Source organism: Dicentrarchus labrax, unplaced genomic scaffold, assembly GCF_905237075.1.
Source record: "Dicentrarchus labrax unplaced genomic scaffold, dlabrax2021, whole genome shotgun sequence".
Classification (NCBI taxonomy): Eukaryota; Metazoa; Chordata; class Actinopteri; family Moronidae; genus Dicentrarchus; species Dicentrarchus labrax.
Genome location: NW_026136711.1, coordinates 25,847,048 through 25,863,263, shown reverse-complemented (window position 1 = coordinate 25,863,263; position 16,216 = coordinate 25,847,048). Strand labels below are relative to the sequence as shown.

At 37.3% G+C, this 16,216-nt stretch overlaps 1 long non-coding RNA gene across 1 annotated transcript; it reads left to right on the top strand.

Moving 5' to 3' along the window:
* Nucleotides 1-563: 563 nt before the first annotated feature.
* LOC127371552 (uncharacterized) lies at nt 564-3,669 on the top strand. The gene is made up of 2 exons (XR_007886416.1): nt 564-742; nt 3,269-3,669. It is a non-coding gene; the product is annotated as an uncharacterized LOC127371552 (long non-coding RNA).
* The last annotated feature ends 12,547 nt before the right edge of the window (nt 3,670-16,216 follow it).

Sequence of the window (16,216 nt, the reverse complement as noted above, 5' to 3'; positions counted from 1 at the left end):
TCGACAGGGGGAATAAAGTTCCTGAATAAACTAGCATTTGAGTGTTATGTAAAGTTCTTACGTTGCTGTTTGTGTGCCTTTAACAGTGTTTCTCTCACGCTGCCCATGTCCAGTATTCATCAGCACAGGAACACCTACAGTCTGCAGCAGACACTCGTCTCAGATGAGGGAATTTTCAGCCTCAGTGGAACATGTGGGAGTTAGGTAGTTACTGTATATTCATTTTAAGCCTTTGACTGTATTTCAACTGAAAGAAGGGCAGTTGGCGGTGGTACTATCACCGCATGTGCTTAAGCTACTTCAAACAGACAATGACAAAAAGTTTTGAATAACCACTGTTTAGTTATGATTTTGTCTGGAGAGCCCCTTGGTTTACAGGTACAGCACTTATGCTTCATGGATACATGCAGCACGGTTACAAGATGATAAGCAGGGTGTTTCTTAACACTTTGACAGCTATGTAGAAAAAAAACAGAATACTAGTGGAGGGAGGTCAAAAATGAAGTGACGTTCCCCCTAATGTTCCTGTCAGATGATACAATATGTATGGCAGGTAAGTTAGCTCTATATCAGTAAGCAGGGACAGAGAATAATAGCACAAGGCGTAAAGCTAGAAGGACTTGTCTCTCTGTCTCTCTCAGTCATCTGGATCCACCTGTCCACAGTCAGAGCCTCTCAGAAGATTTGCTGCTGGTTGGGGAATTCGTGGCTGAACGATGCGTCAGGGGTTGTCATATAAAATGTGAGTGCTTTCCCCTGAGTAATTTAATCACAGACTTTTATGGAGGCATCAGCCAGCACACTGAGAGACAGAGTAAAAGGATTGTAATTGGACTTCTTTCATTCAAAGTAATATATGGAATATGTGGTATAATTATAGCGCAGGGTAATGGTCTGTGGACGGCTGAAATGCTAACGTGCAGTGATTGCTTTAATGTGTGTTCATCAGGGGGAATTTGTACCATATTGACTTGAGACTTTTCTTCGGTGGTATTTCGTTTGGGGTAGTCACACATTATCGTGTGGCTTTCATAACCTCCCAAGTACTCATCGCGACCATCCAGGATGATTGAAAACTTTGTCTTCTCAATAAATGAAACTTAGCAGAAATGGTCTATTATGTGCCAAATGAGTAATTTGTGTGGGTGATGTCTAAGGTCAACTCTACCATCATTAAAAAGCTCTTGAATAGTCTGGAAACCCTCTTATGCAACTGTGCTGTTTAAATAGAAATTGCTGTTGACTTTATAGCTTGTTAGCTACTTTCATTTCACCATCTGCTTCACATGAAATTTTGGTGACAGCAGATTGTTTTTGTACTGCATATTGTGCTGCTGCCAAGAAGGAGAATTTATTAACTTAACTGAAAGAGGAACAAGTAATGTCATCAATATTCAGTGCCTTTTGTGTTGATCCATATTATGAGGTGGGATAAAAAGAAATTGTCAATTTGTTTTTCTTAAGGTAATTTGTAGAAATCTTAAAAAAGAATGAAACAAGGTCCCACAATATCAGTAAAATACAAGTGCATAAAAAAACTCCATAATCTCCATATTTTCTCATATTTTACACATTCATACATTTACAAATATAAAAATATAGCCTGGCATCAGCAGACTAATTCGCAAATGCTGGAGCAAATGAACCACGAGCTTGCATATTTGTCTGTTTCCCAGGCTAATAAATGTAAATATCAGTAAAATCTAAATTATATTTATTATTTGTTTACTAAGTATTGCGTTTACCGAGCTTATTATATATATGTATATATATATATATATATATACATATATATATATTATTTTATCTGAGTTTGGTCTACCACCATGGTAACTCCCTGTCCCAGAAAAAATCGTACATCAAACACTAAACGTATTTGTGGTGACAGAGAAATAATTCTTTACTGGAAACCAGGCAGTTCCGGGACGGCTTGGGAGTTGTCATGCTGCATACTACATGTTTACGGTACCTTGGGCCTTTCCACTCACATCAGCCAACTCATTTTTCTATTTCTCAGCTAAAGAAATCAGGTGAATCTGCCGTTCCACACAGCCTCTATGCAATGTGGGTGTGCCAAAACAAGCATAATCTTAACCGTAAAGTATACAGGATATTGTATGTAGCATAGTTATAGAGAATAACAGAATAGTGTTTTATATGTTATTTTCCTTAATACAGACTCATATAAGAGATTTTTATTTGTGTCATGTGACATCATCTAGATGAGCTCCAGACCTCTTCTATAAGTAAGAGGAATGCGTTTTGCCAAACAATTAGCAGTGTAATGTAACCTGATGACGGCGCCACCCAAACGTTCAAAACATTACATTTAGTCACACTTTCCATCATCTCGCTCATCATGAAACATTACTGAAATTAGATCCAGGTTGGGAGTAGTGTGTGTGTGTGTGTGTGTGTGTGTGTGTGTGTGTGTGTGTGTGTGTGTGTGTGTGTGTGTGTGTAGGTGTGTGTGTGTGTGTGTGTGTGTGTGTGTGTGTGTGTGTGTGTGTGTGTGTGTGTGTGTGTGTGTGTGCTCAGCAAGAGACATAGGCAGAGAGGAAGCAGAGAGCAAGAGAGAGAAACAGAAGAGGACAGCGTTTCACAATCCTCAGATAAACTCAATGTGACAAGATGGTTACTTTCTCCCTCTGCTGTGACAGTTAATTCTGGACTAGGAAAAATGTCAAAAATGTTTAGCTGCGCTTGAGCAGAGTTAATTACAGAGCCCAAGGCAACTCAGACTAGGGCTGCTAATGGCCTTGACTTACAGATAAAGCTCCATTTACCAGGACTATTTTTTTAGCTACTGCTCTAATTTACTTAAAATCAAATATTTTGGCAGCAGCAATTACATTGTCACTGTTTGGGTTAGAATTTAAATTACATAGCCAGTCTGGTTTTGTTTCACCTGCCATTAACCTGATTAATGTTTATTACTGTTTTCATCATTTTGTAATGCTGTGGTGTATTGTGCACAATGTTGTGCTTAAGGGTTGGACGGATGCATGAGAAATGAAACTGCATATGTGCAAAAATATCCTTAACACTGGTTTGACATTCATGCTCCAAACTGCCACACCTGACATTTAGACCCTCTGACCACCTATAGAACAATCTCTCTCTCTCTCTCTCTCTCTCTCTCTCTCTCTCTCTCTCTCTCTCTCTCTCTGTCTGCCTCTTTCCGTCCTTTGAGGTCAATGAACCACAGTGTTAGTGTTTTCAAGCCCCTCTTACATGTCTTTGTGGTTGCATCATTTCCTCCTCACAGGTCCCTCGGCGCTGCTGCATTGACACGTGAAAGTCTATGAAACAGCAATCAAGACATCAGTAGCACAGGGGCCAGAGCCAAGTGAACCCAGTCCCAGAGATCGGGACCCAGAGATGGCCCGTGAAATGAGTTGGAGTTGGAAAATCACCGGGGGGGATATTCCACGCCTCGCTGCCAATTTCACTATCATAATCAACCTCAGCTTGTAGAATGATATTATAGGGCCAACTATTTTCGCTGACACTCTAACTGTGCATAGATTTTTGTGGTGCAGAAGATAAGAGGGCAGATAAGAAATATGCGGGGGCTGAATTGTAGATGAAAAGGGAAGTGCTATGTTTTTGTTAATCTGATCTTAAATGTTTTTGTGTCAATTTTTAAATTAGCTTTACGAGACTGAAGCTTGGTTTTGGTTTGATTTAATGTAGGCTATTAGTTGCATCCATAAATGCTGACATTGAGCAAAAGTGAAAAAGTGAAAAAGACAAATGCTTTGCCCCATCATCAGTGGCTTACTCAAATCTAAGAGGCCATAATGTACTTTTTATCCATCAGGGTATCACTAAGTACTAAAGGCTATCCACACTATTACAAAATATAGTAGATTTCAATACAGCTATACTTTCTGTAGACAAAACATAAGGTTATTTTACCACATGTATCTGTACCCACAATCAAACAGACACTCAATATACTGAATCCATAAATATACATTCAGTTCTATTGACACGTTGATGCCCTGGGATACACAAAAAAAAAACCTATGAACATATGGCACATCCAAGGCCGCCTGATATCTACACAGGTTCATTACATCTGATACTTTATAAATTAGTTTTATGAGGCATGGTTGCATTGTAATAAACAGTTCCTCATTGGAAATATAAATGTTAGATTTCAAACTGAATGGCAACATGTCAAAAAGTACCTTGAAGGTGGTTTGTTTTCTATAACAGTTTTGTTACAGGTCTGAGGTTTGTTTTAAACTCCACATGAACCAGTAAATCACTGTAGGTAAAGTACAGGCTGTGATGTCACACATTTTATATTGTTTTTGATTGACCTACCCTTGAATAGGTTTCTTTTTCTTCAGGCGACACAACAAAGACATGGGAACTGTCCCTAACACAAAAAAGTAATGGTAAGGTGAAGTAATAATGTTCCTAATAGGAAATCGGTATGTTGTACCAATTTACCTGAAGAGACACAATAAGCAGTAATTAGTTATTGATTTTGTGCCAATGGAACATTATGCAGATTAATCAGAGGAGATTTGTTGAGAGATTGCAGGTTCACGGATAGGAAGTAAACACTGATTCATCAACTTATTATCCATCAGTTTGTTCTCAAGTAACTTATCATAGTGTATTCTTTGAGTTATTTAGGATAGCTATTAATTTATTTGAATTTAGTTTCAGATTTGTTCCATAATCATACTATCTGCTCAGGTGTAAACTAAAAATCAAATGTCTTGTTTGTTTGTAGTTAATCCTAGTCAATTCCCAAACCACATTTCACAGAGATAATTGAAAAGTTTGACTTTTTTTTTTTTTTTATGAAGGTTGACTGTTCTGTATAATATATAAACACACCTTTAACAGTATCAAAACACGTGGTGGTGATACTTATAATTTTAGTCCCTGAGTTACTGTCAACTATATTTGTCAGACTAATTTATTTACTTGTAGATTATACCTTTAAGACACACATCAACCTTTTTTTATTTCCAATTTTGAGTAGTATGTTATCTTATTGTCCCAGTGTTTCTTCAGCATAGTTTATTCTATTCAACACGCAATCTACCACTATATGTTTTTAAATATAACATCACTTTAGCTATCATCTACTACTAGTAACAGGAATACTAAATTTTAATAACTAAATTTTTTTTTTTTTTTTTTAACTAAATTTACTTTTTTCCACAGTTAAAGTTAAACCCAGCATGTTGTCTTTTTGATATACACATGAATCTCTAATAGATTTTAAAGGACTAAAAGAACAGTTTATGTTTAAGCTTAAACTTACCAACAAGAGGAGGACACATGCTAAACCTTTGTCGAGCAACTTTCTTTAGACGCCATGGGTGTGTTATAAATTGTAGCTCATTGAGATATTTAGCTCTTAGCTACATCTTAATCTCCACATCAGGTGTTCTAGTGTTGTGCTTGCCCACTCGGAACCTGATATAAGTTTATACACACTGACAGTACTGTGCAGATCTTTTGTACCAGTTGGATGTTGTATCCACACATGAAAAACACTTGAATATAGATTTAAACACTTTGTCACAAGACTTGACAATTAAAAAACAAATCTCTGAAATTGATTTTTTCGCTGTTAATGACAGTTGGAAAATATCTTCCCGAAATTACTGAAAGGTTTTCACAATAGATTTGAAAAGGAGAGAGACCTACGTGTAAAGAGAAAATCTAGATCAATATATGTCTATAATAGGCTACAGCGGGAGACCTTTGAAAATCTATTTATACCAGGGAATAAGCTCCTGCCTCAGTGTGTGTCTGTGTGTAAAAGAATGGCCTTTCTTACTGTAAATCTCCAGTACATTGCACAGATCTCTCAGGCAGCCAAAGCCAATCATTTTTATTCACTTGCAATGTACATCTGCCTTTGCTATGAATATGGCTGTCAGTCTCATAAAGACCATCACAATAGAACACACTCATTAGTACTGTGTTGCACTGTGCTTGAGCATCAAGCGCCTACCACCCTTGACTAATTTTCTGTTTGTATCGAGAAACAAAAGCTCTCCAAATCCCCCCGTGGGCCCCAGAGTGGCTTTACCGCACATCAAACTATGCTAATTACCTTTTGCATGATTAATTGGACCAATTAGAATTAGTAGAGGAAGAAAATGATTCTTGGCAAGGTGCGAAACATTAATTAGTCATAAAAAACGTTTATTAGTGTTAAAATTTAATCTCACGGAACACAATGGGATTAAGGGGAAAAGACAGTTAATATGTGGCGTGTTCAATCACTCCCGGCTGCAGATGGAATAATGAGTGTCACCGCTTACATTGTGCTCCATCACACACACACACACACACACAGCTTCCATCCCTTACCACAGTTACAGTACTGTTAGAAAACACCCATCTTCATCCATCATACAAAGTGGCAGTTGTAACACAAACATTCCAGCTCTGATTGATGAGTCAAGACCATACAAACGACTTATACACAGTAATCCCGTACAAGATTTATGGCCTGAAGGCGATGCATTACAAATTTGCAATAACAAAATCACCAACAATAGAAGCAGCGGCAGCCCCAGCAGCTAATGGTGATTTAGCTGTGGCAGCATTTATAATGGTATGGTATGGCATTGGTAATAACAACGTTGCATTACACTAGTTTACACAGTGTGTCTGTAGCATGGGAATTGACAGCCGCAGGGCAGTTGTTTATGATGGTGACAAAAACAACCAGGTATGGTATGGGCAGTGAGGAGCGTGTGGGTGTTTTCTCACATTTTGCACATTCATGCAATCAAATAACACAGGGAGTGGCTTCACACTGAACAAAACCTTTGCCTATAAAAAGATAACTGTGCTCTGCATGCATACATGCTGTACATGCAAATGGTTGGTGTGCGGTGATCACAAAAACTGTTGCAGATTAAGTGTATTAAAAAATGATTGCAGCAGATTTTAATTTTCAAGTTGTTTAACAAAGTCTTCTCACAATCTGTTGTAATCCTCTCTCTCGCTCATTTAAGAGCTACAAGGTTTTTGCTTTGTTCCAGGGGGGAAAACCCAAACAAATGAAAAACTGAGAGTTAGAGGTGAAATATGAAACTTTAAAAAAAAAAAATCACACTTCAGTCATCATAAACACAATATACCAACGGCCTCGATAATGAGACTGTTTGCTGGCTTATAACCATGTTCATCAGCAGATGTTTAGTGTGGTTTTGGCACTTGTCTACTGTATCACAGAAGAAAAAATGTTCCACATTGATGAGATGACTGTGTTTTGATGTGACTTGATTTGCAGTTATGCATGCACTGTATTTGTGTGGTTGGTATCAAAAAATATTGTAGCCTAATTTAGTTTCCTGTAAAGTGATAAAAATACTTCAAATGAGAATACTATAAGAAAGAGAAGTTTATGTGGCCACTGCTGACTTTGCTGGTTTAAGTGCACCAGTTAAACAAATGGGGAGTGTGAACTGTAAAACATCACATAGAAATGTATCATCAACTTAAACTGACCATGTGTAGGATTTAGTGGAATCTAGCGATGAGATTGCAGATTGCAACCAACCGAAACCCCTGTTAACTAAACCAAGCGCAAAGGAGAACAGAAAAACGCAAAAGGCCCTATTTAGAGCCAGTGTTTGGTTTGTCCATTCTGGGCTACTGTAGAAACATGGCGGTTCAACGTGGCACATTCTGTGGAAGAAGACCCGCTCCCTTTGTAGATAAAAACAGCTCATTCTAAGGTAACAAAAACACCACGCTTCTCATTTCAGGTGATTATACACTAATAAGTGTATGATAAATGATATGCATATTTTATTCCATTTCTGCAAATAGATCCTCCTAAAAGTTACGCACTGGACCTATAATGTTAATACGTTTTATTAATGTCAAATTAAGTCAACTTAAAAATTCCGAGATGTGACGAATGAATGTGCTGCTCAGAGTTCACTAAACATAATTCATTCATTCATTTAAATTTGTCCTTTTAATTCTTTTAGTTCAAAGAAAGCAGACATTATGGAAACTTTCTGTTTGTATTTTAGTACATGTTAAGTTTTCCATCTTCACTCAAAAATGTGTTTTGCTTATTGTTTCTTCACGTGGATGTTTGAGCTCAGCTGTGCAGAATGATGAGTGTGAAGAGTTTGACACTAGGTACCATTTTCACATTCATCTGCTGAAGGTGGAAAGTTTCTCTGGGTTCACATTGAATTGGAGTTTAAGACGTGTACAAACATGATTTTGTTACATCACAACCAGTTTGGAAGTCCATCATGGTTCAATATGCAACTCACTGAAGTGTGATGTCTAAACTTGAAACCTCCAGTGCACAAACTTTAAAAATGGACTTTCCGGTAAAGAAGCAGACATCTTGTGTCCTGCAGTTAAATTTTTTAAATGAACAATATATATATACATATATGGTTCTGGATTCTTAAGTGAGGGAGAAGGAGTAGATGTAATTTAATTTAAAACTTTTTTTGAAAAAAAAAAAAATATCTAACATAAATTATAAGTGTATCAGAGTTAGCGTATTAGAATTGGTTTGTATACCGAGTAAATCTGTATGTCCTAAAACACTTCCGAAAGGGGTTTAAAATCATGTGTATTTCCTCTGACTCTAATGGAGGTTAACATTCACTTCAGTCCTCACACTACTCATTTAACAAGGTCACAGCAGCCTCACATTTTTTTTATCAGCCCTAGTGTAAAAATGTACTCAAAGTGGAGCAGCCGCAGCTTTAAGACCTTCGTTATAAATTATGACTACTTGAGCTCAGAATGTAAATGGAAAACAAATCTGACTAATCATTTGTCATTATGAGTACACAGTTGTTGATTGAACTAATGTTCAGTGAACTCAACTTAATTTGTTTTGCATCGTAACAACTCATGGGCTGACTTTGAACACATTTTTTAGGAACTTGCATTCGCAGCTTACAATGTTTCACATTGTCATGATCCTTTAGTACATTTGATACATTTTCTTAGCAATGTAGAGGTCGTCATACAGTCTGCATTTGCCTTTCTCTAATTAATTTGAGGTGATATGTAAAATGTTGTGGAAAATATTTAACACAAGTAGAACTACAGTGAATGTATTATCTGAACAGACAGTTTATGAACCCATTATATTTTAAAACAAGACCATTCAAGTCATTTGAGTATGTTTCTCTACATAAATAACCTGGTTTTAAATCAATGTGAATATAGTGACATAAAATGTAACAGACATCCAGTTCAGAGTTTTCAGCAGAATTAATCTGAATTGTGAAATGTTATTCTAAACTCAGATATCACAGGTTCAGCTCGCCAACAAATCAGTTCTAAAATCTCATTCCTCTTTCTGTTTTATGTGACTTATATGAAAATCTTTTGAGCAGAAGTGATATAGAAGAGCAATAATGTCCAGTACTAATTTAATACCTTATTACCATAAGCCTGGTGCAATGCATGCATAATAAATTGTTGTATCTTTTACACGGCTCAGGCATATGGTTGGGAGACCGGATTCTCTTCAAACTGCACCAAATTTGCATGATAGGATGTGAGAGTTGGATGGATTTGGGGATTATATGAAACACAGCTTCCATTTCCAGTTCATTGTACTAAGGAGAGGTATCACATTTACACAGATGGCAAGGAACTTGGAAATGCACAGCTTCTGTGAAACACAAAATGTGTACAGGAGAAAAAACATCACTTCAAAGACAGAATCTATACTGTTTTTTTCTTCCCAAAGAAAATGTGTTTTTTTAGCATTCTGTATTTTTTTAAACGGGCTGCAGCAGCTTTCTGCAGCTCAGATGGAGCTGATCAATGTTGTTAGCAGTCTTTAAACCTCATAGTCACAGACTCACAATGTGTTTAATGGGAGGTTATAGAGACCCTGCCAGGACAATCACAATGTCTATTAGATCATTCTAGAGGTCAGTATATGGAACATATTACTGCACGGTTCACTGGCATAACCCTGACAGTGTAAGGCCATCTTACTGACATCGTTTATGCATTGTAAAGGAACACATAGCTTGGGGACAAAAATCAGTTTCTTTGTGGTGGTCAGATACCACAAACCCACTTACTTTTTATGATTTTTTGGTTCTTTGTGTTAAAGGACCACTGTGTATGATTTAGTGGTTTTCAGTGAAGTTGTTAGTTGCAACCAACTGAACAGCATTTGCGTTGGTATTTGATTACTTGGGACTGAGAACGGGCTGTGTAGTGTGTAAGAGATGCTACAGTGGCTTCATTTGTCTGTTCAGGGATACTGCAGAAACATGACGATTCAACATGGCGGCCTCCGTAGAAGAGGACCCGCTCGCTCTGTAGATAAAAACAGCTCACTCTAAGGTGACGGACACACAGCAAACCATATTTTTATTCTGATTATACACTGATGAAATCATATGTAACAATTTTATATTACATTTCTGCCAGTCTTCCTAAATGTTACACACTGGACCTTTGAAACATTCAAATGCAATTTAACTTCATTGTATTCCTACTTACATGAATTGTTTGCCATTCGGTTGTTTACTTAGGCGAGATTGCATAATGTGTTTTGCTTCCATTATGTCAATCATCTGATTTGACACAAGCATTGTTTGCCTTCTTACCATAGAAAAAACGCTTTCTAGTTTGTTAGCCAGCCATCATGGTTTGTGCTTTCAAATTACAACTTTACTGTAGAATATTTTTATCACACCAAGCAGTATAGGAGAAAAAAAAACGGACTCAATTAACTCGCAGACACTTCAGATAGATTTTATCGTTGGGTTTGAGGAACATGATCTTTAAATTGCCCCAGATTTTAGTTTCATGTAAAAAAGACTCCCACAAATATGAAAGGCAACCTTGCTCTCTCATGCTGTCAGTTTGAATCTGGTTGTTCCTGACATCTGACTCAGTATCCAACCACAAATACCAGTGGCCAGGTAACGTTGATTTGTAGTGACGTCAGGGACAGGGGATTAGCCGTGTTAATCAGCAGTGTTTTCTCCAGGTGACACTAACATGTCTCGTTTCGCAGTAAAAGGTCAGACACACAGTGGTGGAACTAGCTGTGGTTCAATTTGGTGTTTTGTTTTCTGTCAGTATCCAACAGCCTTCTCTTCTACTGTCCACTGTGTTACAACTACAGGGACCAACTGGAAGCCCATATATGTGTAAAATCTATTTCAGTATTTAATAATAATCTACATTTATTCCGTCTGTCTTTGTTTCTTTGTTGTTGTCTTGACTCCAATTGGAATCTATGGAAGCCCTAAGACATAACTTTTTAATTAACAATGCCACATGAAATTACACATTATTAAAGGTTAGTGTGGTATAATAAAACAATTTCTTGTAATGGCATATTCAGTACAATGTTAACAGTAAAAGTTTAACATTGCATCAATATCTACAGAGGTGGGTACTAATAAGTTTAAAGAACATAAGAACGATTCATTTCAATTATTTGATTCAGTCCATACATACATTTTCAAGACTATTTGTCAATTAATATTGAGAATATAACAAATGAATTTACAACAAATTATTTTCTGCTGCTGTATTTGAACCAGTTATCTGTTACGTTTTTTTCAAACCTGAACTGAGATTCTTTGTCCTTTGTCCTGTCAGTCTGTTGTTTTGAGCAAAGCAACTAAAGATTTTCCTGCAGCTAATAAAATGTTGCTTTGTCCACAGCAATGCTCAACACATTAACTTACAGCTTGATATGTATTCAACAGACACTGACCAAGCAAGCATTATGTGGATACATAAACTAGCTCCATATTTATAGCGTTAGTCAAGTCAACTCTGGGGGCATTACAATCTGTACAACATTCAACACATTCTGTCCTTAGACGTTCGATTAAATGTAAGAAAGCCACCAAGGAGGGATCCCTGTTCCAGGACACACAGACATGCAATTGATGTCAAGTGTACAGAACAAACCAACAAAATCACATTATATATCAATTTTGAGGACACCATTTCTGATACATCTAGATTATAGAATGTGGACCCAGTGTAACGCAAACCTGTAACTTGTGGTGGCTCCTCATCAACATATCTTGTTCTTTGGGGATAAACTTAATTTCACTTCAGTTATTCAGATTGCATTATGGCAGTTTCATTTCACGTAGCTTCTACTTGCCATATGCAGTGGGGGTGGGGTCGACCTTTTTTACATCTGTTTTGAATTACTGTCAGTGAAAGCCACGCAGACATACCAAAATCATCAAATTTCAAATTCTACATATGGGTGTTAGGTCTACATAAAAATGTAGTAAAACCACTGAGCAGTCAGGAGCCATGCAGTAGTGTAAATCATGTCAAGCACATCTAAATATTCAAAACTCACTTCTAAATTCAAGGCTGTTTTCCCCTCCTTTTTCCAGTGAGAGTGAGCATGCGACTATCGTTGTACACAGCAGCTGAGTGTGTCTCTTTCTTTGTCTGTGTCACTCCGTTTCATGTTTTATAATTGTATACTTCAAGGCCAATCTAAAGCACAAAGACCTCTAAAATTAGCTTGCCTATGAGTCATCTATGAAACCATCCCATAAAGGTTACATGATTCTCAACAGCAGTAACTGCAATCAAGGTCTGTTGACTGTGATGGGGGCTTAAACCACACAGAGACCCAAGTGCTGTCGTGTTCTTTCACATGCTCTCAGTCAAACCTCATCAGTTTCTGTGAATGGACTTGGAAAATTCACGTACCTTCAAGGAAATGTAGATAGATTAAGATTAAGGTTTATGAGTCAGTAAATTGTTATGTTATTGCTGTGATGTGACGTCAAGGGAAGAATCTATGGATGGCAATATCTGTCTCTTGGAATGGATTGCTTTAAGATTTTGTACAGACATTGATGGTTCCCAGAGGTTGAATTTTACTGTTCCTCGTTGACGCCACCTGACATTTGTAGTTTTGAGTGAAAAGCTCGACAAATATTTTGTGGCTTGCCATTACATCTGGCTGTCCCCCTCAAACTAAATCGTAATAACTTGCCTTAACTTTTCATCCTAACACCATAATCATGTCAAAATGTTGCAACCTAATACTCCTTACTAAGATAGTGAACATATACCTGTCATGGGGAGCGTGTTTCTAAGTTCCCTAACTCCCTAACCCCTTAACCCTAACCCTAACTGGGGAACATGGGACCCTGGCAACATAAGACCTTTTGTCATGTTTCCATTATGTGCCATACAAATCTGCGATAGGAATTAACCCCCTGCCTTACTAACATTCGCATTTGGCTTAAAGCTCTTCTTTGCAGCCTTAGCATGGCTGTGGGCTCCTGGTCCATACTCCATAATAAGAAGTACATGTAGGTTAGAGAAAATATTAGTAATCACAGTCGGAATTTATGATTTTTGTAGAGATTAACAAGTTGGGTTTAAATGACTCAGAAAAACCCTGAACTGGTACTTTTCTGCCCATAATTATTCATGTTTGCAATCTGAGGATTTAAATTTACCAGATAGTAACTCATAAAACTGATATCTGTCTTTCGACTGTGCATCATTGTTTCACTCCTAACACAGTGACAGTGGCAGGGTGAATCAAGAGATAATCTGATGATGAAAACATTTCTCTGTATCGTACTTTTGATTTGTGTATTACGTTGTTGTATGAACTTTTGTTTACGTTGGGATTACGGATTTGAACGTTCATCATGTGGCCACATCTGCTTCTTCAACAGTGACAAGCAAAACAATTGTCCTATGTGTCTGTCTTTACAAAAACGCTTGGACAGAAAAGAAAGAATGTGAACACAGTACTTCAACTTGCCAAAGATGTCAGACATGTCCACAGTACAAATACACAAAACTTTATTATCATTAAAAGGCTGGATTTGCTCTATCTATGCAGCGCTAATCTTTAGTGCACTTTCACTTTTTTATTACTCTTGTCGTTTGCAGTTAAACACTATTTAACACCTTTATGAAAGTACTGTAACACCTTCCAAGCTCATGCAACTATTGATGCACTTGTGTTCACTTACAATACCTGTGGTTTTTAGTTGTGCACCTTGCCTTTTATTTTATTGTTACTAAAATTGTGTTCTTGCAGCAGAGGGTGAAAAAATACCCTGACTGCATGAAGGTAATTCATATGTATTATTCATAACTGCCTCTTCCATTTATACTTACAGTTGGCTGGAGTTGTATACGATGAAAAAGCCAGTGCACACACTGGATGAGAGGCTGCTTGCAGCACTTATGTTGTTATTCCATGTTTTGTGTTTTCATTCCCATGTTACTAGTGCTTGTGCTGATAACAATGACGATAATGCTTTATGTTTAACGGGTTTTATTTGACATTCAAATGGATTTCACAAGACAGATACATTACGTCCCTTTCTATTAAAATGAGGAATTTGCAGACAATAGTATAGGATGATTTAAAACATTTTTTAAAAAAAAGAATTCCTGAAGAGGAAAACACGTCCATCAACAGACGAATGTAAAGTGTTACATGACATGTACCTTCCTTGCTGCCATTTGAATTGTGGGTATCCTCCCTGCTTGAGCACTGTGGTGTAAATTAGTCATTATTATACTTATGGAACAACAGACTACATGTCCAATCGTCCTCACTTATGATTTACAGAGAAAAAAGTAGTAATGTTGCCCCATGGTCTCTGAGCCTGTCATGGAGGAAGTCATTTTTCTGCGGCACCATTGCTTTCAGATGTGGTCAAACGGCAAGGTCTCCTGATGCAAAAAAAAGAACACACATTTTCTGAAAATGAAGTGTTTCGAGAGAAATGAGTTGTGGGGGGAGAGTCCCTTCGTAGAGACAAGTAATATAAACTCACAGAGAGAAAGCAGTGTGGGAGACAAGAGCCAGTTTCATAAAGTTTGAAGTTTTCCATCAGCAAGGACCACCAAATACAGAGCTGACAAACGACCAGTCAGACAGCATGAACATAGGCAATGCATTATAGTGCAAAGCAAACTTTATTACTCATTAAAATTGTATTGTAGCTAACCTCTGCTCAGATTATACTAATATGTTTCATTGACATCAGGTAGACACACCATGTTTTTTTATGTGAAGTAATGAAATAATGTCATTAGCCTGAAATACTTTAAAATGTGAATACATGTTTTGTATATTTTTATACACAAGTCCTTGTATGTTTAAACAGCTGGCTCTGCAAACAATATGATCAACAGAACGCCGGGTATTTTCAAGCCTTAAAGAGCAGCCTCTTAAGTAATAATGAGAGTGAGAAATGCAGTGCATTTAAGTGAAAACCCTGATTAATTATGTATGATTAGAGGACTCTTAAAAGCTTTGGGGAGAGAAAAGAAAGAAACTACATAAACAGAACATGAAGTCCAGAATGGCTGGATGGATACCAGACGTGAAATTGTAAATGAACCTTAAGTATACAGGTGACTGCAGAATGATGAGAGATATTGCTTCTGCATGGCTGGACACTGGCTGACCGTTTGTGTACAGGTCATGTCCCACTTTGTACTAAGGTACTGGCCATTGTTCGCAAATTTTTGTATCAACGTTGTGTTTTATATTTGTAAGTTATTGTGTATAAAGGTCAACCTTCGGCCCCTGTTCGTAAAACATTTTAATAATAAAATATTTTTTAATTAAGTTGTGTGATTACGATGCATGCATACATTCTGCAAATGTCCTTGCATTCATTTAAATGTATGTTTATTTGACTTATGTTGATATTTACCCGATATAAGTATGCAGTGTACACGCGAGAGAAGATAACGATGTTTACCCAGCATATTCTTGGAAGCTACATGTATGTTTTATCAGAGAATGAGTCACTGAGCAGAGGTCATTTGGAAATATTATTTAAGACATGCAGGTCATGCTACACTCAAGATAACTTTTACAGACCTGCCTTGTTCATCTTCCCCGTCTCTTTTATTCTTCTTTTCTTTTCCCTACTCCTCCTCCCTGTCAGTAGCATCGTGCATGTTTTCACCTCTAAAGTGATTGTACCTGATTTATATGACAGGCCTTTAACCCTGCGTGTGCTTGTCCATCAGCATCAGGCAGAAAACACCCAAGGGCATGTGTGAGCAGGACCAAATCTGGCTCTCTGTCATTCAGTGGCTGTAACCTCCAACTGGAATGCACTCCAACAAATCACATTTATTCCTGCACTGTTAGGATATAAGTCAATCACACAAGGTGAGAAGTGCTGCCGGTTGTAAAGATCCAAAAAAGATACTTTTACCT